We start from the raw sequence: 23,552 nt of genomic DNA on the forward strand, positions 1-23,552 counted from the left end.
CCTGCCACTCTGCCCACATCTCCATGCCATCCCTTAGCACAAGACAATGAAGCACAGCAAAATTATACAGATGCTGGCTTTTAAAATGTTTTTGATTCAGAGGCTGGAGCATGACAAAGTCTCACCCTGTACAGATTTGCCACTAGCCAGAGCTCAGAAAGACTATTGTCCTTTTCCTGTGCTTCTCCCCAGACCAGGCAGGAACCTCTTGCCTCCCCCACACCACTGAATGTATTGGGGTTTCTCTTCTGTGCACCAGACTGAGTCCCCCAGCTTCAAACCTGCCACAGGTAAAAAAGGGGAACATATTTGGTCAGGGTGTAGCAGACTGCCGTAACAGCAAAGCACCAAGCAGTGTTCTTCTGTAGTTTAAATTAAGACCTAGCTCCAGCACACCATCTCACCCATTTAGCACAAAGGGAGAAGAAGAGATCCCATCAAACAGGAGCTGGGCTGGGCTATGAAATCTGGGATTAGACATCTGGAAAACCATCTGAGAAAGCAGGCTTGGGAATGCAGTGGGGGATGCCACTTATCCTCCCTGTCAGGTAAACACTTCCAGCCATCTCAGTGCACTCACTACGCATCCTCCCAACCTCAGGTGTGCATCAGGCATGTAAAGACCCAACCTGTTGATGACAGGAAGGGAGAGAGACACGAGGAGGGACTGGGAGAGCAGGACAAATGAAACAAGGCAGACTGAGACCAGAAGGCAGGGGACAGGTACAGCAATGCCAGATGGCAGAAGCGGCAAATTGGACTCAACAAAGTATCTCAAAGTACTGCAGGAAGCCACATTCCACCTTGAACCAGAGAGCAAACCTGGGAGCCCCAAACTCTGGGTGCAGGTGTGTGGTAAGTCTTCACCTGGGAAGGACTGGCTAGGAGTCGTACAAGCAAAACAGTCTCTTTCAGAGACCAAACACAGCCAGTTTTAAACACTAAGCTAGTTCTCTAGGTTAGAACACATTTCCTGTTTGCAGTCCAGAGCTTTCCAGCTTCCTTGAGGATGAACAGTGATGAGTCCAAAACACTAGTCTGATAACAAAACAGAAAAAGAGAAAGCTTGTGGGCCTGGGGGTTCCCACGACTGCCTTAACTGAGCAGCTCTTCCTGCCTGGAGCCAGGAAGAGTTGTACAGGGAGATCAAACCTGCCCTGCAAAGTCCCAAATCCAAGTCATGCAAATTCCAGCCTTCCTCCAAGCACTGATACCAACACAGGGACTCTGACTTCATCAGATGGATGAAGGAAATGGAAAAAGGAGGGGGGGCCTTACTGCCTACACACACATACACACACCCCACCTCAGGCAATAGAGGGGGTGTGAATAATGGAGCAGGTTCAGCAGCCAACAGCGTTCAGGGTCGAGTTAGTAATCCTCTTTTTCCATTTCCGTTTGCTATTTGATGTAATTATAGTTTTTGATTGAAATCCACCCGGAGTGTAACCCCTCTGCTTAATGCACTGCTTAAATCCTTGGGTACACAACCACGCTGCTCCCCAGACTCGCCTGGAATAGGAAACCATTTCAATGCCAAAAATAAGTCTTTGCTTTCTTTGGTAACGCCCTCAGTCTTGGCTCAGCCTCTGCTACACCCACCAAAGGAGAAAGGCAGGGAGTTTAAGTGGGTTGCCCGATATCACACATGGGCTAGTAGCTTTGTGCTAGAAGTTGAACCTGCAAGAGGGTTTCAAAAAGTTTGAAGGCTTTCTTTAATACCAGAACACTAGGAGACGTTGCACAGTGGTAAGATCACAGGACCTGAAGCCTGGTCTCCACTTTCCCAGTGGATCTGCTGCTATCCGAACCATAAATAGTAACAAGCCAAGGCTCCATCGTGCCTTCATGTGGGGTAAACAGTGATTTCTGTCTTGAAAGGCCTCTTAAGAGTAAAACGAATAGATGATATACATAATCCAAAGGAGAGCTGGGAGATCTACCTCTCTGTAAAATCAGATCACCAGAGCTGGTTTTTCCTCTCCAGCTCACTCTGTACCACTTGGCCAAGAATGCAGGGCAACAGCTAGACGAGTAGGCCAGACACCAAACGAGTACATTAGCAATTACATCCCACAGAAGGAGCAGCCCACAGCAGTGTGACTGGGCTCACAGCAAAATCACTAATACTTGTGGACAGAAACTGCCTAGGAATAAGCAATGTTTCAGGTGCCCATTAGTCCACTGGATAGCAGAAGTAAAAGGATTCTCTGGGAACTTCATACACAAATCAGTACCTCAGTCACTGTACATAAACCCGATGTGGGTTGGGGAGGTATGTAATACATAGACTTGCTCCAAAAAAGCAACCCGTCCTATGAGGTGGAGCGAGATCATCTCAGGACAATGAAAGAAGGTACGATTTCACTCAAGATTCAAAAAAAAAATCTTCAGAAGGAGAAACTCAGCATGGTTGCCTTCATGCTAGTATTGCTTGAAGACCGAGGTATGTGCAAGGTGAACACGATTATAAAATAGTAACTCAAAGCCTTCCCCAGCAGAGGAATGGGACCTCTGGGATTTGAAAAGAGTGATGTTACAACTCCTGTTTCACACCTCCATTTGCACAAGGAGAATGAAGCCCTCAAAGTTACCCTGTGAGATTTTCAGACCTGTTGCAGAAACTCAGAAAAGTCCAAGAAAGGTGCTAAGCTTTGGATTGCTTCTACACCCTGAGACACCTGCCTCCAAGAGGCATGCAGCCAGCTCAGCACAGGACCTTTGGAACCAAACACGGCTCTCTGGACCCGATTCTGTGTGGCTTGGCCTTTACAGCATCATTTATGTCAAGGCCAAGCAGTGGCAAAACAGCGTGATCAGAACAGCACTGTTATAAACAACTTTACAAAGGTAAAAGGGACCAGATAATATGCCCATCCCTTTCCATTTTATTCTGAAGAGGAGTCCTGAGTGAAGGAGGAGGTCGCTGAACCAGCCTCTCAGGCTGGAGGCACCTTCGCTGGCAGCACCGTGACTCAGCGGTGAATCAGAGGCAGGCTGTGCCTGGCTGCCGGATGGGCCGGGCTACGGCAGGAAGATGGAGACAGCAAAGCAAGAAAAAGAAAGAAGTATAGGCAACATGGGAAGAGGGAGTCCCCTGGGCCAGAAAGCAAAACCTGCCCAAGGCTTCCACACTTCTAGGAACTCTCTGTCATTGAGAGCATCTCTTAATCATGAGTTGAGCCCCAATTACCAGCACCTCCTTCACCAGCAAGAACCTTATAGCCAGCACAGGGCACAATGCACAGTGCCCACTGGCACATCTGCTGCCCTGTTCTGCCCCTTCTCAATGCTCACAACAGCTGAAGCAGCTCATCAGCAGAAACCTGCTTTTCAAACAGCTCTCCCCACTCTGCTCCAGGCCTTCCTCTCCATGGGCCCAGGCAGTCAGTTTTTTCTCTCTCCTCATCAGATATCTCCGTCTCTCTGAAATATTCAGATGATTTGGTTTTGTTCTCTTCTCCCCCACATCAAATCCTCCCCCTGCTTGTGGAAGCAGTGGATTTCACCCAGGCACAGGAGGCTAATTTACACCCTTCAGGGTTTAAAATAGCAGTGGCGTAAATGAAAAGTCCAATTTCTTCAAATTTGCATTGTAAAACCATCCTTCAACTTCCTTGAAATAAATTTTACTATTTTATTAGTGCAAACAAAATGGTAATAAAACACTAATACAGCGCCTTGTATCCAGGGGAAGAGCTAAAATTAACATAGACCGAGCAGTGTTTGCTATTACATTCAATTACCTTTTTACTTGAGATTTACATTCTCATCCCCTTAATCTCCATAGTGGTGGCTTTGAAATCGTTCCCCACAGTCATTCCTGCGTTTGGAATGGACGGCAGGAAAGCCGCTCGCTCGCCACCACCGCTCCTGCTGCCAGCACCCCGGTGCCAGCCTCTTCCCTCAAGACCCCTAGGCAAGTTTCCCCAGAGCATCTCCTGAGAGCCTCAACAGCAAGTGCATTCACCTTCCTCTGTTAGTCTCACTCAGGCCTTAATTTCTAAACTCCAGACAAATACACTAGCAGTAAATATACAGCCCATGTTCCGTAGTTGCCTTCCATCTGGCTCTGGAAACCGTTCCTTAATTCTCAGCTACAAGCCGTGTTGCAGGCAAGTTTTATTATCTCCATTCTACAGACACAAAAACTAAGGCAACGACTGAAGACCAAAGTCTGAATGCAGCAGCTCCCAGTGTAAATCTGGAATAGCTTATTTTGTAGGGGAAGTATTCCAGCTTTCGCCTGGGACTCACTGAATTCAGACTCTGCTCTGGAGTTATTTAACTGGGATCATGTCCTGCAACCCAGGGGTCCCAGATCCACGGGCTTAGCGCTACATTCCAGAAAAGAGCAGCTCCAGGACTGTCTGATGAAATTCAGAGAGAACATCCCCTGAAAAGAAAGGACGCTAAGGACACAAATCCCAGTAAATGCAATACAGGGAATCTATTTCCCCAGTATCAGGGGAAAAGTTTTAACTGGCAGCATCTTTGGATGCTTTCTTTTAATATACTAGGCATGTCAGTGATTTTGGCCATTATCAGAGGAATGGCAAGCCTTCGGTAAGACACCACAGGAAAGTGTCGCATTGGTCCAGCTCCACGCAGTGACTTTGATTCTCTGTTCTTCTTTCTTCCTTTTCATGTACTGAATGTTGCACACCCCTCTTACAAGCCAAGTCAAACCATTTAACCTTTTTTTGGAGAGCATGACCAGCACCTGCCTTCCAGGTGATATCCACAACTTTGTTCACTAATTTTGATACAACGCTTTGTGATACCCAGATGAGATAACAGAGGTTAATTAAGCACTGTTTAATATCTTTCTAACCTGGCCAAGAAAAGACTCAACAGTCTTTCAACCCAGCCTGCTCACTACCCAACTATCCCAACATTACAGGACCACTACAACACAGAGTCAAGAGCTAAGGAGAAGTAAAGGGCAATTTGGGAAGGTACCAGCCAGCATCCTGAGAGAAACAGATCGCTTGAGTGTCACTCAAGCCCAGCCCAGCTGTGCTGAATGTACAAGACATGGACTGCACACAAGGGCCTGACAGAGAAAGCCACCACCACCTGTTTGGATGGGAAAACAGTTCTAACTGCTCTAACCAAGCTCCAGGCAGCCCCGGGGTGCTGCATGGCCCTGATCGTACCTAGAGTAAGCACCAACGAGCTGGCTGTAACGATCCTGCTGAAACCCAACCCCACCAGAATCCATTTTGTCCCACATTGCACAAGGTCCCTCTAATTTCTAGTGCCCCTTGGGCAGCTATCCCACAACTCCCAATTCTTCTTTTGAAAGAAGAACATTGCAGGTGATTCAGCAAGAGGTTTTGGGCCAAAAAGAACCTGCTGATCAGAGAGTTTGCCTCTGACAGGGAGGTCTATGTCCTAGAACCTGGTGACACTCAGGAGTCCCCTGGGCAGTATCCCTGACAGCTGCCTCCAAGGTCCTCTTCCTTTCCTCATCAATAAAACCCCCTGGTTTCTGCATTTTAATCCATGACTTCCATGCCCATCTCCTAAACTGCTCTCCACCTGAAAAGCATGGTCCTTCATCCTTCCCCTCTTGCCATCTTGATCTTCATGGCCAGAGGGGAAGATCAAGATGGTGAGAGGGGAAGGTTCATGCAAAGCATCAGTCTATAGGATACCTCTAGAATAAATGACAAATCCTCCCCATCCAAATAATAAATGTGTCCCCAGGAAACCTTTCATCTGTCCACCTTCTAGAAGGCAGCACACAAAGGCCCTAGTGCAAACAAAATTATCACAAGACACTTGAGCAAAACAAAAAACCCCAAACAATAAAGAGTAGGAAAAAGAAACCTGCCCAAGAGCATAGGGCTGAGGTTGGTTTCAGCTGGTCTTCTGCCCCTTTTTTCTCTTCTCTTTCCCCTGCTCCCCTGAACAAAGGAAGTTTGTTGTCAGGCTCAAACATTTCCTGGGCCTTGTTAGCGTTCCACCTTGTTTTCTTTTTCTCTTCTCCCCACCCTGTACAAATAAAGCAAAAACCAACTGGCACCACCTGCAATGAAAGGACAACTAAATGCAGAATTTTATCTTTTATTTCTTTTCTCCCTCCTCCTTTTTCCCTTTTTCTTGGCCAGAAGTTTTGGGCAAAGGACAAAAGGTATTGTTGGGTAAGCATAATTCCAGTGGCTGAGTCACGCTAAGACACTAAAGCACTGGCTGCTGATGGGGTAAAGTAAGCCAAGCTGCTGCTTCGCTAAATGCAATGAAAATGCCAGCAGCACCACGGCAAGCTCTGCCAGCCCCAAAGCACAAGGGGCAATAGAAGATTCTCACAGTAAGAAAAAGTGTAAAGAAATGAAATCAAATGCTGGTACAAATATCTTCACCTAAGAAAACTCAGGAGATTTCACCGTCACAAAAAAGAGGCTGGATGGGCTCCTCCCTGAAGACTGTAAAGGTTGTGAAGGTCATAGAAAAGACAGTTATGATCCTTACTTACGATAAGAGAAGGCTAAGATGCCTTCTTCGGTTCTCCATCCAGGCCTACTTTTTCTGATTTCATGACACAAGTCAGACCTACAGCTGGTCAATCCTATACAAGGCCTCCTTTCCCCCCAACTGTAAGCTCTTCGAGGCAGGGAGCTCACATTGCTCTTGCAGCCCTGAGCACAACCAAATGTGCAGGGGGCTTCCCAGCACCACCACGATGCAGCTAATCATCAACGCATTTCTGGATGCAAATTAAATGGTGCCCCAAGCGGGCACTTGCTCACTGCACATTCAAAAGCCCACTGTAGACCCTGCAACTCAATGGTGCATTTGGGGGAGCCGCAGCACTGGCTGTTTGCTTATTTTATGATGCACTTTGGTCTCTCAGTTGCACTGTTATCCTACACCTGTTCGCTCCCCTTTCTCTGGGCTGATAACAGACAGTACGTTGTGCAGAGTGGGGGCCTGGCCCGGCTCTTTTTGTTTTTAATGAGACACGTGTATTTAGTTCCAGACTATCAATACTCAGGGTCAGGGAAGAGGCAGAAAATGTCCCTCAATAGGCATAATCAGTTCAGCCGAATGATGTAGAACAAGGTCCTCAAATGGATCCAAAGAGGACAAATGTCCTTGTGGATCAGCCCTCCCAGGGCAAATCCTGCTTCCCCAGTGCAGCACATCTCCTTTCGGAACCCACACTCACACAGGGTGTTACACTGCTGCTAAGTTTCTTTAATGCAGACATAGGCCTGGCCTCTTTCAACAGTTCTGGCATCTTTTCATGGCAGACCCCATGACACACGGAGGCGGCTGAGAACAAGGAATCATGCTTTTCCAGGAACGGGGAATCCAGATTTTCTGGTTTATAAATTTTCCCATCTGGATTTGTTTTGCTGTTCATAGGGTAGATCACCAGAGATAAGGAAAGAAAAGTAAAGAAATATCAGAGCAGTGGCAGCCCCAACGGGCTCAGATGAATTTCTTGCATGTCACAATCTCCTGTTTGGGCAGAAATTTGAATGCATTTTCCAGCAGCAACACAGATAAACTGGCATCTCCCCCAGGGGCTGTTTCAGTTCTAGTGCTGCCTAAGGGTTCTGTGATGTAGGAACTGAGGAGCTTGGACATGCCCGCTCTCAAGACTGTCTCCATAAGGACATGGTAACTTCTCTGCCACTTGCATGGCAAAAATTAAAATCAGCTGATACTTCTTAGGGTGAAGCCCATTAGAAGAGCCTATAGACGAGCAGGTTATTACTTGAAACAGCTGCAATGAAAGACTGTGTTGGGAAAATCCTGCACAAGCTCCCAAACGGCATAGGAAGGAATGAGTAGGTCGTCTCCACGTAACAGAACCAGTAGCTTCACCTCACTGCTGTGGCACAGGGCCTGTCAGAGCCTGTTCTCTGGGGAAGAATCCCCCGGGATGGCAGCCAGATGGCCTGGGAACAGATCTCCCAAGCCCTACCAAGCTGTCCCTCTGCTCTCAGGTAAGACCAGGCCCTACAGGACCTGCCAAGGCTGCTCTTCCCACCTCTGCAGCCTAGTCCCAAGGCTCTGAACTGGCTTCCAATGCCACTGGCTGTCCAGGGACAAGAAGGCACCTGCAGCCTAGAGCAGATATGGGCCTGGACCCTAAAGATTACTGTAGGTAAGAGGTGCCGGAGGAGTGGAGCCAAGGGGCCAGGGGCTGTGATGCTGTGTACGTTCGTCCTCCCCTGCCACCCCTAAGACAGGATGCTGAATTTACACAGCAAGGACAACTTGGTAAAGACAGTGCAGTGGCTGTCAGCTGGGAGCCTCTGCACACTAAGCTCCTGGTTAAATGTTTTCATCAAAACCAGAGCGAGAAAGTGCAGAGCAAACACCACCAATTAGAGGCTGGGATGAAGCGCTCCTGCCAGCAGATCTGGTGAGAGGGGCATGAGTCACCTTAACCCTTTGGGAGCCAGAGCCAGCACAACTCCTCAGGGGAGAGGAAGACGGGAGAGGAAACCTCTCACAAACCTTTCATTTTCATCCACTCATTTTCATTTATTTGTAGGAAGTTGAATTTAGGAGTGAAGACTCGCTGTGTCTGGAGCCGTATTATCCCCATAACCTCTGCCCTTGCCATCCTCATACCTGGAGGAGCCTGAACCGGGCAGCGCGCCCGCCCCAGTGAAGGTGGCCGCGAGCTGGTTCAGAGAGCCAGAAGAGCAGCCCAAGGCAGCGGCTGCCAGGTGCACACTGAAGAGGTCTTCAACCTGCCACCCCTCAAGCCATCTCTACCTTCCAAGTCCATTCCAGCAACCAGAAAATATCACATCAGTTTTGCTGAAGGCTAAGGTACCAATGAGAGTAACATGGCAGTACTTGATGCCTCATTCCAAGCATTTGTCTCAGACAAAATGCTTCCCCATCAGAAACATGACGAAATGGAGTGAGCAGTAAGAGGGATCAGGATCAGGCAGGTATGCCTCGCTTCCCCTAGACTGCCTCTGCCTAGCTGCTGTTAATTGTCCAATTTCTGAACATATAAGAGGTGATCAAAATTTAACTGCATACTTGGGCTAAATTCCCTTTCAATGCAAATAACATGCTCCTGTTTGCAGCAGGATTCAACACCGACGAGCCAAACATTCAGCTTTCTAGGAGTACCAAACATTGCAACATTACAGGTATTCAGAGAGATCGGTCCCTTCCACAGTAATGAACCCTGAAGTCAGAACTCTGCTTTTGCCCTCAGTCACTCCAGCATTAACACCCGCTGACTCCACCTCAGCACAGGACTGAGCAGATGCTGCAGGAGAGGGCCCCAGACTGCCTATGGACTAAATCCTGCCCTCCTGCTACACAATCCAGCAGAGACGGCGCTGCTGCGGCAGGCAGCATTTTGGAAGCTTTCTGCAAGGGAGTCTCCCCCCAGCCAAGCTCCCTGTCTTGAGGTGAGGGACAGAAACAGGCACAGGGGCAGTGGACCTGCTGCTATGGAGATCAAGAGGCATCCACCCAAGGCAGGGAAGCTAAAAGCTAAGAAAGGATAAATTAACACAGCAGCTTATATTAGTGGGATCCCTTACAATTCAGGGTGCAGTAGGGCTATGGGTGGTGCGGTCCAGGATCTGGCCCTCCACAGTTACATGTGTCCAAAGCTGGGGCCCCCAGAAGTTGGGAATTTCAAGCATACCACGACTACTGGAGCAGACGGTTTCAGATCCTGCTGAGCCAGCTTGTGGCTGTATTCAAAATTGAGTAAATTTACAGCTGTAAGCTGGGAGTTTATACAACCCGTAACTTGTTAGGGATGGCTGACCAAGCCAGAACGATCGTTCCCCAGCCGACAGGGCTCTTATTGGTTAGACCTTTGAGCGCCTGGTAGATTTTATTATTTTTCTTTCTCTTCTTCTTTTGTATTGGGGGGGGGGGGGGTGGGGTGGGTGTAGAAAAGGAAACATCTATTTTTGTTCCCTTCCTCACCAAAGACAAATTAAAATTAAACCCTAGGTTCAATCCACTGTGGATTCCTCAGCATATCAGGTAGGGACTGTAGCACACCCAGTGACCATCTCCCTGGACAAGGATGCCGTATTTTTCTCACTCTGTGCAGAGTCTTGCAATGTGAATAGCTCCACAGGATTCAATGTATTATCACCAGAGTTAGCAAGGCTACTCTCACGCTGGCCCCTTCCGTGTGGACACTTCCGACCCCACTTGTACCAGACCCCACAAACACTACTCTGCTCCAGCCTGGGCTGAAGAAAATGTTTTCTGAGTTTAGTGCAGCAAATACAGTGCCCTGCAAAGACCTTCATTCCATCTTCTTTGCAAGGATGAACAGCTGGAGCAGTATCAGACCTGAAGTGATCTGAACCTGGATTCACAAACAGCAACACAAGGAGTGTGCCAAGTAACGGGCAGGCAGCAGGCAGTGAGTGTAAAGCAGGACTCCAGGAGCCCTCTGATGGGAACAAAATCAGCAACATTCACTGTGCCTGCAAGCATGAAAGCCATCCAGTCCGAGGGAGACACAGGGCTGGCCCGCACGTAACAGCCTCAACCTAAAATCCTCTATTTTTATTACAGCATGGTCCCAGCTCTTCTCCAAACGGCATTTTCAGCAGGAAGCCCAAACACAACCCAACTGCGACAAGGCTGGATGAAGGGCTGGGGTCTCTCCTGGGACTCACTTTTCTGTGCGACCACAGACAAGCCAAGGACAGGCACACCAGCTTCGACGATACATTCATGAGCATGAGGTGCTCAAGCATGATGAGAGGGACACACACCTACCTCAGTCATTACACAGTTGCAGGCACTCCATTCACTGCCCTGGGAGGATGCAATTTTTCTAGGACATGGCTAAGTAGCATTAACAGGTCTCCCCTTTACCCTCCACTCCATCCTGAATACGTAACAGCCCAGAACATCAATAGTTTACATGAGTTAAAGAGCCAGCTGAGGCTTTAGGAACTCACTCAGGCAGGATAAAACACTCTTTAGCATCCAGCCACCATGTAAGAAAATTAAGTAAATGGGGACCTTTGGTGAAGTCTTAAACAGGAGACTGAAAAAGGGGAAATTTCCTCTCTCCCTGCTCTGTGAGCAGGGATCACACCGCCTGCTGCCGCTCCCACAGTTTAAAATACTTAAGTCCTCCAAGGTGCAGCTTAATTTTCTTTTTTAAAAAAGAAAAGTGTCAGTCTAATTAGATAAATCCTCCAAGCACGTGGCCCGGAGTTCGTCATGGAAATTAACCTCCTTGAAAGATCACAGTGACTGAAATAAGAAACTGTGTGTTTTGGCATAGTGCAGTGAAATGGGAGATGCAGGCTGCATTTCATACACCTTCCCTTTCATAAACCTGCCGCGTTTCATATCTGCCCTACTGGCCCTTAGCTCGGCACCAAGACTTTATCTCCGAATGCCTGTTTGCAAATCGCTGCTGAGAGGTTACAATAACCCCTGGGAGAGATTTTGCTGGCTCACCAGTGTGAAAGGACACTGCTCCCCTGGTATAAAGCTGGACCAGCCCGAGGCACTGGTGGAGGGAGGGGCTCGTCACCAGCAGCCCTACAGAGAGGATGTTCTGCAGACACAGCCACCATGGGGAGGCAGCCAGGCTGGGAGCTGGTTGCCAGCCTCGGAGCTGTTTTGCCAGCCTCATCATGCAACACACAGACAAGCATGACTCTGTGCAGCCCTTGCTCTCACTGGCATGGGGATGGGCTGAGCAGGGCAGGAGGGAGATACCTCAAAGCCACAGGCTGCGATCATATAGCTCAGTTTGCATTTCTGACACCTATGTTGATGTCTTGTTATTTAGAAGGCTCTACCTAGCCACACTGGGAAAGGTGTAAGGCTGGGAGTCATACTGCTTAGGAACAAAAAGCCCTACTGGAAGCAGAAGCAAAACGAGGACAGAAAAGAACTAGCTTACAAGCAAGTGTCAACCACCTTCAAGTCCAAGTCAGGACCAGAGCAAGACTATTTCATACTTTCAGGAAACGCTGGCCAGTCAACTTTTCTCCCAGCCCACCAGACAAGCTTGTGCTAGGGTCACACTCTCAACACTTGTTCCACAAGGACTACTGCAGGTCTCCTCAAGTGACATTACACAACGCATTTTAGTACATGACTAAGACCCCTTTCGCAGTTGCAAATAGTCCTTCCCCATCAAGGGGATGCAAGGATTCTCTTTCTAAGATTTCCAGTTCACACTGTTCTTTTAAAGGATAGTACCCAAAACTAAAAAGCCCCTGAAAAATCTGTAGAGTTCATCTACCTCCTTCCTTCCCAAGTCTGATGGATGCTGGTATGCACGACACTGTGCTGCCCTGCCAGCACTGGGACCAGCCTTGCCTGCTGACTTTGCAGGGAGAAGGATGAGGACCAGCCTCAGAGACCAACTCGGAGGTGACTTCTTGTATTGTCATTGAAATGACAAGCCCTATGGCTCAGAATTTAGAAGCAACCTATTTGTTTCAAAACAGCGTCACTGATGGCAGAACAAAAATAACGTACCTTGTGGAGAGAAAACTACCCCAAAATGCCATGGCGGGCAAGGAGCCAAAGGCCCCAAACAACTGACAGTTCCACAAATGCAGACCCTTTTCCTACAGCGCTTATTACACGCGAGGCCTCCGCAGCTGGACGGCTCTAGAGCTCGCCCCGGGAGTACAGACTCTTGTACCTCCGGGTCCTATTCTAGACCAGCTCAATCACGCGTGAAAGGTATTAGCTGACACCTCATCAACAGCCATTGGACAGAGCGAGTGGGGGGTTGCAGGCAGATCCCTCAGTACAAGAGCCCATGCCTCCTTGCTACAACTCATTAGTCATCTCAGGAAAGAGTTCAAAAGACAGACGATGCACAAAAACTGCATTCATATTTTCTACTGCTCCCTCCAGCTCAGGGTTGAGGCATGTGGGAAGGACACTACCAGAGAAACCAGGATGAACTCAGCCCTAATACAGTTTCTTAGCGGTTCTCTACCAAGTACAGGCAAGTCCCACAGTGCCATTACTAATAACTTAATACCTAATAATATTACCAGTGTAACACTTAACCTTGAAGCCAAGCACCTGGACCCAGAAAAATCAGCATTTAGCAAGACTTCCGCCTCATTGTATTTGGCTTCTCCTGCCAACTGATCAAAACTCAGCATCCACAACTCCTTCCCACCTGCTCCAAGGTACTTGCAGTTGTTTAAAAAAAAGGTAAAGCTTCTGCTTCAGCCAGAAGCTATGGGCTGAACTGGAGAGACAACACAGACTGCAGGAGGGAAAAAAAAAATAATAATTCAAGTGCTATTCCACCCCCCTCTTTAGGCTTTGGATGCATTAGGCAAATTCCCAATTACAGCAGTTGCTTCTGCCTGCAACTGGACTTGAGATAAGAGACCAGGAGGAAGGGCCAGTGGGCATCGCTGAAGGCTCAGCATCTTCCATGACACATCAACGCAGTAAGAAGGGCTCTGCCAACCCTGAAATGTTTTTTTCCAAAAGGAACATGCACACCCTTTAAAATGGGTATGGTGAAATCTGCCTGGAGAGGGAAGGACCCAGCAATGCAGGCAGGTTCCTGACTCTTTGTCATCAGAGCAAGCAGCCCAGCCCCTGAATTCACTTCATCGGTGTCCTCTTTCTTACTGCTCCACAGGCTCCAACCCTTCAACGCGACTGCAAACACACCGCCAAGGAGGTCGCGCGATATCTGAATCCACAACGGATTCAAAGACATCTCCATGTTTTGCTGTCAGCCTGAAGTTTGAATAAAGGAGCCCACCAGAAGGAGTGAATGAAGATCTCTGCCTTACCGCCTTGCCTGTACTTTAAGCCACCTAGTGTCCGAGCTGCGCGCCGGTGCAGCCTCCCCGGCGAGGAAAGGTGCGGGGAGGCAGATGCTTGAGGCAATCCAGGCAAAGAGAAGGAGTTGTGACATCCAACCAGACTGCAACGGAAAGGAGCTAAGAACAGGGTGCACAGGTTGAGAAGTGAGCGAGGTCTCACCCTGCGCTGAGGGAGCAGGCGCCAAGCCGGAGGCAGGGCAAAGCACCCAGCCCAGTACTCGCCCCGGGGCACTGTTCCCCCTCGGGGAGCGAGACCCTTTAGCACAGGCCAAAGAAGGGCGGACAGCAGACTTGTTCCTCAAACCCAACTCTGTCAGACAACATCATCCTTAGAGGCCAATATTTCAGCCCCAAGGTCCAGCTGGGTTGCTTACCATCGCTGGGATGCAAACTTGGAGACAACTTTCCCCGGCACAGGCCTGTGGAACAGAACCGAAGCGCCCCGGAGCCGCAAGCCCTACTAACCCATGCCCACTCCCTTAAAAACCACTTTCATCCACATCTCCTCTCCTGCCCCCGCAGTAGCCCCCTCCTCCTCGCTCTCTTTCTCTGTGTCCTCGAGACTCCTCTCACCTTGAGGAGTGTTAGGATTACCCAGCATTTACACTCAATGCTCCTCTTTATTCCTTAAGACTTATTAAGAATGATAATGAGCTCCAAAGCAGTGACACGTCTCTCTCTCTCTCCCCCTCTGTCGCGCGCGCTCTCTCTCTCTCTCTCTACGTGCCTTTTCCGTCAAAGGCACACAGGACAAATCCGACCAAAAAAAAAAACCCTGACAATATGGATCAAGGACACATGAGGATTTATATTCTACAAATCCAGCCTTTTTTGTTTTTATTATTTCTGCTCAAATTCCACCCTTTACTCTTCTTACTCATATTCTCCCCCCTCTACCCCAACCCTCTTGGACTTTGAATGAGAAAGAAGAAGAAGAAGAAGAGGAGAAGAAAGCTGCTTGCCTGGAAAACCTCGTTAATGTGGAGCTCTTAAACGGTTGATTAATTTTAGCAAAATTTACGATGTGCTCTTGCTTTTCTTTGAAGCTGCAGTCTTATATACCAAAAGCAAGTTAACTTTAAGATCCCTCTTGTGAGCCCACTGCCCCCTAATTCTTGGATGCCCTGTTTAGGTACACAAATATACAGGAGAGAAATACTGTAGCAGAGCATGGAAGCTGTCGCCCTGCCGGGTGCTCAAAGTGGTTCAATTCAAATCCCTTTAGCACAGACTAATAATCACAACCTGAAAACTCCCAACTTCTAGCTATTTAACTTCCCATAAAGATTTTTAAAAAAAATCACTAGTCAGTCCTTCAAAAACAAAAGGAAACGGGGAAACATAAACACCAATTCCAAGAGAAGTCTCTCCAAGTTACATCTGCTCACGCCACAGAAACGCCAGGCTCTCGGCTGCATTAGAAACATCAGGTTCTCCCAAAGCCACCTTTAAACCAGCTACGTTTCACCAGAGGGAAAACCTGAACCTAAGGAAACGTAATATACAGATTTATACATATCCTGAACTATACTTCAATATTTCAGTCATCTCCCCAGCTTGCTCCTACCCAGTATTTGCTTTATTCTTTGTCTCCTTCAGCTAGACTCTGTTTTTCTGATATAGACATCAGGAGGTTAAGGGCTCAATTATCAAGTCTGTTGAATCCTCAGCTTCACGTTACTTAGGGGGTTCTCTGTTGCTCTTCGGAAACTACACTGCAAAATCTCCTTCCTTCTCGGCTTTTCTTTTTCCTAACTTGTAATGCCTATTTCTGACACACCCCTATTCGTGAACCCACAAATCTATTTGGGGTAAACGGAGAGAAACCGTGAATTGGTTTGGGAGACAGAAACATTAATAAAAATAACCCTAAGAGTGCCTAGTCAGACTGAACCTGAAGCATTCACGATCTTGAAACCTAAAGTAACATCCACATGGAATTTACAAAATATGATTCGAGTGGTTCTAATTAGCCCCAGTCTGTGGAAAAATTGGAAGGAAGCGGCTCTTTGATTAATGTTACAAACCAGAAAGGAAACAGATTTTAAAAGTTAAAGTAGCAGCATTGTGGAATACAGAATCATTACCAGCATACATTTATGATACCTGCTTCAATCAGATGGCTTGGGGTTTTGTTTTTAGGGTTTTTTCCTTTTTACTTTAAGAAAAAAAGGAAGACAGGATGCAAGTAAAAGCTTTTGTTTATGGAAGTGTGCGGCGCTTTTATCTCCCAAGGAATTTATATAGCTGGACTGTGTATAAATCCTTCTGAAAATGAAATTAGTAAAAACAAAACAGGGGTGAAGGTGCTGGGGGGGGGGGGGGGGGGGGGGAAGAGAAAATCACCACCTCAGTAAATCATAGTGGATAACCAGCCCCTGGCTTGGACAGATAGCAAATTCAGCTTTAATGGGAAGAAACAGAGTTGGAAAGGCAAAGGATAAGATTCATACCTGCAGCAAACTCCCTGCAAAAATGGGGGGCTATTTTTAATAAGCTTTTGAAAGTCACTGTGCAAGTTTGCTTGGGCTTGAAAAGAAAAAGGAAATAAGTTTTTTTTTTTCCAGCTAGCTTGATTGTTTTGGGTGGAGCTCAAGCGTGTGTGTATATACGCTGTATATAAAAATGAATTACTAATTCTTTCCTGGAAACTGTTTGAATTACAATCTGCAAGATACAAAAACACACCTTTATTTTAACACTGATTTTAATACAGATAGAATGGGGGGGGGGGGGGGGGGGGGATAGTGAGGGAAACGTTTTTTCCCAGTACACAGCAAAACCCTTAAGCAAGAATAATACCTCCCCACACATATACACACAGAGACACACACACTTTGCTCAGCTGTACAACCACCAACTGAACTCCAGCTTTCAGTGGCTTTTCCCTGTACCAAGGCTTCGCTCTGAAACTGCAAGAATGACAACGTCATGTGTGTGGAAAGCTGACACTTGGAGCTTTTAAAAAGAAATGAGGAAAAATAAGCTGTTGACTTCTTGGTTAAAGTATTTTCTTGTTCTAACTCATGTTCTTATGTCACTGGGCTAAAAAAAAAAAAAAAAGAGAGAGAGAGGGAGAGAGAGATATGACTTTCCTTGAATGATCTGTTTAACCTAAGCCAGAGGAAAAAAAAAGAAGTCATTAATTACTTATGTGAGCTATTGCTTCTGAAAGACAATAAACCTGCCTGGTCGCCATGGATATGACATATTTGCTCTGAAAACAACACAATAATTAGCAAAGGGGAAAGATACAAGGAGAATATGCAAACTCCTGAGTTTAAAGCCATAGTGTTTCCTTTTTTCCCCCCTCCTCTTTTTACTTGTCAGAGTCAATTCTGTTTGCAATTCAAATCAAACAAATAAACAGAATATTTACCAAAAAAAAAATTTAAATGCTCCACCACATTACGAATCACAAAAAAAAAAAAAAAAGGAGAAAAATTAACAAGGAAAAAAGATAAAGTCTAGTATGGACAGATCATAAATCACCTAAGTGTCTTCCATATACATGTGTGTGTATATATATATCTATGTGAAATATAAATGTATATGCACATACACACACAAACATACATGAGTTACAGGGGTTACATGCACTATTTCCTCTAGGATTATTCTTTTATTTTTAAGATTAGTATGGAAGCATACCGACAGGAAAAACATTTCTGTTTTAGGGAGTGGAAACATTTTGAAGATACACTAAGAGAAAGTACAACAGGGTTGTTTTTTTTTTTTTCTGTATTAAACATGCATTGTGCTGGTAGTATTTTCTTTGCAAACCTTTTAACTTTTCTCCAGAAGATGAGCAAAAAACCACAGTTGGTGTGCACTGTGCGTCAGCCTGATCAACACACCAGCTTACCCTGAGTTCTCAAATTTTAAGCATAAAAAAAATTTTCTTCTCTCACCTCGATTACTTCTTATAAAGTGATATTACACTGAATCACATGTAATAATGCAATGGATAAGTTAAGAAATAATGAAAACTGAGTTACATGCAGAGAGACTTCTTTGAAATAATTTATAAATGTTGCGGGGGAAACGTTTTTTAGATTTCTCTCTCATTAAGATGAGACAAAGACTATTAAAACCTTCTCTAATGCGGTAGCTTTCTGGATTCTGACCTTCCACATTTAGAAGCCAAGTAATAAAAACACCCTAACAAGCACTTCATCTTTAGAGATATTTGACTTTGAACTTATTTTAACATTAAAAAGACTTGGGAGGTATAAAAATAACAATATAGTTGCCACAAGTTTCTGTTGTTGTTGTTGTTTTCTCTGCTAAAAAAAAAAATCTTTAGAACAAAATAAGCAGATTAAGGAAACATCCCCCTAATTTAACTGGCTCTTTTTCTATTTTTTTTTAAACAATAGTTTTTAGCTGGACTCTTTGATCTTGAAAGGGTTCTGCTATCTTGTGTGATGAGGGGGGAAAAATGATCTGTTTTAAATGATGATGCAAAAAAAGGATCAAAGCCCTGACTTTCTGTTAGCCATAATAAGCTCTGTCTTGCACAAAGCTTCAACTTCAGGCTTTAATATATAAAATATACAGGAGCCCAATAAAAGCACTGAAAAGGTACAAAGTCTGAAAACAAAAGGGGACGCTGCTCCTTTAAACGTTTTAGTGCATATGGAGTTTGATTTCTGAAAGAGATCAGTTTAACATCTCCATAGAAACCAGCAACAGATTATCATCAACAGAATAAATAACTAGTCTAATAAATTAAACAGGAGGCATAAGATCTGGAAACTTGATTACTGAAGTTCAACAATATTCCCCCATAAACTCTTCCAAACCACCTTTAGGGTAGTTAACAAGGTGGCAGCGACACATAGATAAAGGGGAGGTGGGAAGCAGGCAGGACTTCTGGAAATGAGAAGTCCAAAACCTTCGCAAGAAATTATTCCACACTAAGAGTCAGCAAATCAATAGAGGAAATAAATTCATCAATGAAGTTTTGGGAGAGACAGCTACTCTTCCAGGGAGCCGGCTGCGAGGACCCGCTGTGCAGTGCGGCGCGGACAGGAGGGGGCACACAGAAGGTGGACGTGCAGCTCCTGAAAAGTTTCACCTTTCCAGCCCGAAAGGGCAGGAGGGCTCGGGTCGATCGATCAAAACCGCCGTGATTCAGAGCAGCTTCCAGCCGCAACCCACCCCTAAAAGTTTGCCGAAGAAGTTGCCCGCCGCGCAGCCGGGCGGCCCCGGCGCCGGCACCGAGGCGAGCGGCCGCGCCAGCCCCACGCCCGCCCGAGCCTCTTGACAGCTCGCTCGCCGCCCGGGCCCGCCGCCGAGCCCCGCTCCTCCTCTGCGCCCCGGGCTGCTCCCCCCCCCCCCCCCCCCCCCCAACCCCAGGCCGCCGCTCCGCCGGGACCGCCGCTCCGCGGCCGGCAGCGCTAGGGCTCTCGGCCCGGGACCGCTCCTCGCCTTCTCCGTCCGCGGCACCCCCCCGCCCCGCCGGCTTGGCCCTGAGTGACGGCTCGGACACCTGTTCCCGGTGCCCGGAGCCTCCGACGCGGGCAGCGGCTCCCCCGGGAGCCCCGGCCCGCGCCCCCCCCGCCTCCACCCGCCGCCGCCACCCCGGCCCCGGGCGGCCGCCCCCCGCCCGCCGCTGCCCCGCCGCTCACGGGGGGAAAAGGGGAAAGGGGGCGAGAAGGAGAAGGAGGCGGAGGGGTGGGGGGGGGAAACTTCCTGGCTCCGGATGGCAAATCAGCTGCGCATTCTGCAAATGCCACCGGGTAAAAATAACCTGCTGCTTCGCCCGGGGGGCCGGGCACCGGCTGCCCCGCGCCGCGCTCCCAGCCGCCGCGGCGGCCCCTGCCCACCCCGTCCCGTCCCCGCCGGGGGGCTGCGGCCGTCCCGCTGCGGGCGCCGGGCAAAGCGCTGCCGGCCCCGGCCCGGCCACTTTGCAGAAAGTTCCCCGGCACGGTTCGCCCCACCGGCACCCGGCCCTGCCCGCCGAGTGCTCCCGCCGCCGCTCGCCCAACTTTGTTGCCACCGTCGTTCCCCCCACCCCCCACCCCCGCCCCGGTGCCTGCGCCCGGCCGCGCCGGGACCCCCCGGGCGGTGTGGGGCTGCGGTTACCTGCGCCGGGCGCGGAGCGGGAACACGTGTTCCCCCGTCCCCTGCCCGGGCTCCTGCCAAAGTCCTGGAATTCACGGGCGCCGCCGCGGCCCCGGCTCCGCCGCCGAGCGGGCACGGTGCTGCCCCACCGCCAGCAACCCCCCCCCCCCCCCCCCGCCCCTTCTCCCGCCGCCGCCGCGGCACCCTCCGCCGCTGCCCGCCTGCCGCGGAGCCGGGCGGCCGCCGGCGGCCCCGCTGCCGGCCGGTGCCCGCGGAGGCTGGGCGCTGCCCCGCGGGAGCCGGACGCGGAGCGGAGCGCGGTGCCCACCTGCCGGGCAGCGCCGCCGGCCGCCCGCCCGCGCAGCGCCCCGGCCCCGGCGCCACCGAGCCAGGGCTGCCGGCGGCGGGGCCGGGGCCGGGGCCGGGCGGGAGCGGACGGGCTTACCTGCACTTGGGGCTGCTTTGGGTGACTTTCCAAGTCAAGGGAAATGTGTGTGTGTTTGGGATGGAGGCTGCAGCGCGCATGCGCCATCAAACTTGCCCTGATCCCGGATTTTTCCTCCTCGCGCTCCCCTTTGCTTTGATTATTGAATTTTCCTATTTCTAACAGGAGGGCGAGCGGTGCGCAAAACCCGGCCTGGATCCGCCCGCCGCCTGCCCCGGCCCGCCCGGGGAGGGGAAGGGGGGAGCGGCGGGGAGGGAGCGGGCACGGAGCGGACTCGGTCTCCAGGCAGGCAGGGCAGGCAGGCAAGGGAGGGGCGCCTGCAAAACCCGGACCGGATCCCCCTCCCCTGGCAAGGGAAAAGGCGAGAAAGTGTCCCCATTTCCCAGCCCGCGCCGCCCGCTTCCTCTCTCCTGCCCTGTCCCCGCACCAGGCGGTTCCTCCCCACCGCCCGTCCTCCTTCCCAGCGACGCACTGCAAGTTTTGTAAAATTTTCTATTTTGCAGCCTGGTGACTTCTGCTCACCTTAGTTCCCTACGACTAAACTCCGTGGAGATCACGAATACCTAGGCTGCGTGTATCTCTTTATTCTCCAGCTGGTTTTCCTAGGCATAATGTTCAGTTTCTATTTTAGAAACTTTCAAACTTTGGTACTTTTCTTCTGCTTATGTTCTTAGTCTGGATTTCACTCAAGTTTAGGACTAACCACTGGCTCGTTGCATCTACAACTGTACTATGTCTTGGTTTGGTGGTCTGCAGTGCTCGCTTTGCTGGCAGTTATGCACAGGACTAACTTTTGCAGGTCTGGATCCCAGAGAAAACATCAAGGAACAGGCATGCAAGCCACGGGCAGCCTCGTGGACTGGGCTGGGTTTGGGGGATGTCTGCAGGATCAGAGCGAGGGTTCCCCTACATTTGCATGCACTCGAATTTCCAGCAGGCAGGCATCCCAGTTCTGTGTTAAGAAACTACTTTCTTCAGCTCTACCTTTTCTTTCTCAGCTCTCTCATCTTACTGAGGCAGTTAGCATACGTTATAGTTATGTGTGCATGATTTGTGGTGCAAAACCGTCCACAGAGACCCTTTCCTTCGCCCCCAGTTCCCTCTCAGCTCACCGGCACCCCTGCACTCCACTCTGGGGCTTGGGGAACTCCTGACCGCCCCCCAGTCCTTGCATGAATTCAGTCTGTGGGACTGCGCACTGGTGGAGGTGTCTGCCTCCATCACAGGGCTTGCAGGGTTTGGGCCCTAGGCCCAAGCTATGCAAACCTGTAAACTCTTGAATAACTTTACTCATTCGGAGCAGGGAGCTCTGCGTCAGCACACCCACACAGAACCCCTTGCAGGAGCGTCTCGCTCTTCCCGTGCGCTTCCCTGTCTGTGTCTGTCTCCACCTGTTGCCTCTTGTCCGATGATGCTTACACTGTAAGGTCTTTGGGGCAGAAACCGGGGTTTTGCTCTGGATTTGTCAGTGCCTTGCACAATGGGGCCCTGCTCCATGATCACAGCTCCTACGTGCTATTGCCACACACATAAATAATAACAATAATTAATAATAATAGACTAATTCCTCTGATTTTGATGTGACTACTCATGTGAGTAAAAGTGACTCACATACATGAGTGTTTGCAGGACCGCTGCCAGCTCTTGAGCTTTTATTGTGAGTCTTCCAATATTTGGTGTTCTCCTTTGATCCCCAGCTCCTGGAATGACATGTTTCTAGCACTTGTGTTTAGAGAAGGAAGCTTGGAAATGTGGCCTAGTGCTCCCAAAAGCCTCCAAAGCCAGAGGACAAATAAGAAACTTCCAAAGAAATGGATTTTTAATAGCTTTTGAGAAAATCCTGTGATTTAGCAGCTCAGGGGGGGGGGGAGTCTGACTCATGAATTTTGAATGGACAAGTTTAGCAATGTACATCTGTTGAGTTAAATATTTAGGTCCCTGTAAAGACTAGACTTTTACTAACCAGGCCGAATTTACAGTGGAGAGATATATTTCTGTGGAAATACTCTGAGTGTTTAAAGTGTCTGTGTCTCTGCAGAATCTGGGGTTTTGTTTATTTGAATATTGTTTGGTGTTGATCATTCTGTAGGTATTTATTTTTACCTGCTCACAATAAAGAAATCAGGAAAATGGGGATGAAAATGGGATAATTAAAGTAAATAGGACTGTGTGAGACTGTTATAACAACTGTGGCAAGTATTTATAAACTGCTGAAAATAAGAAGACCAAACTTCTTGAGTTTGTATGCTGGAGAGACACCACCAGGTTAAAAACCATGTGTTTCTAAAACTTAATGTCCCAACTTGTGGTACAAAAGTATAAAAGTGCAGGTCCCAAGCTATGAATTCTTGCTTATGAGGCATCTCTGAAGAATGAAGGGTTGGGAGAATAGGGCCCTTTAATTAAATCTGCATCGTTACTTTTAATTGCATTTACTTCTTATTATTTTCTCTTGTTCACTTTTTTGCATTTCTCTCATCTGGGGCGCTGAACACAGACGGAATGGTCTTCCTTCTGCTTGGAAGTTGGCTAATTTTGGAGTGCTGTGGAGTTGTCCTAGTTAGGAGGAGAACTTGGGGACAGTCAAGTGTTTTTGAGGCGGTCCTGTTTATTGCCAAAGAGTTCTCATGCCTGTGCTCCCCTGCACGTGGCGTGAGGCTCAGACACCCTACAAAACTGTACCTCTGACAACAGCTTCAAGCCTCCTTCCCAACCGCACCTTGCTCAAAAGCGCTCTCTGCATGTGTTTTAGAGCCCCACTCTGCATGCTTAACCTCTGTCTTTTGACCCTGTAGTCCCTGTTTTCTGAAGTTTGCTTGCGCAAAGCCCTATTCAGCCCATCTGACGTTTGCCATACTCGCTCCCAGGAAAGGGCCCCGAGCGCATGGCTCCTCAGTCAGATAGAACATGAGGTAATGACACCTTACACAGCCCGTTCTAGATAGAAAGAAAATAATTTAGCAAATTGCAAATGATGCATACTTAACTATTTATGCAGCATCTTCCTGTCATCAACCCAAAGCAATTTTACTTCCGTGTTGAACAGTGGATGAAAATGTTCTATAGATTTAACCATTGCGGGAGTTCCTTTTAAGTGGTGCAGTAATCTCTCTCCAGCTAATTTAGTGTTGTAATAAGGCACCACCCTCACAAGTCCTTTGTGTTCTTGTGTCAATACTGCCCCCAAACCATAAGTGCTAGCATCTGCATCTATCATAAAAGTGGGTCTGAAACAC

The 23,552-nt window shown here is 48.5% G+C and overlaps 1 protein-coding gene across 4 annotated transcripts in view; it reads right to left on the reverse strand.

The window, feature by feature from the left end:
* Positions 1-20,479, reverse strand: part of CASZ1 (castor zinc finger 1) — a 207,066-nt gene extending 186,587 nt beyond the window's left edge. For 2 of the 4 annotated variants that reach the window (XM_074848245.1, XM_074848241.1), the window contains exon 1: positions 20,317-20,479. The gene's annotated coding sequence lies outside the window, so the exon portion shown is untranslated. Of the gene's footprint in view, positions 1-19,892; positions 20,001-20,199; positions 20,283-20,316 lie in introns of those variants that run through there. The other 2 variants (XM_074848242.1, XM_074848243.1) reach the window with 2 other exon arrangements.
* Positions 20,480-23,552: the final 3,073 nt, after the last annotated feature.

Source organism: Strix aluco, chromosome 22 (genome assembly GCF_031877795.1).
Source record: "Strix aluco isolate bStrAlu1 chromosome 22, bStrAlu1.hap1, whole genome shotgun sequence".
NCBI lineage: Eukaryota > Metazoa > Chordata > Aves > Strigiformes > Strigidae > Strix > Strix aluco.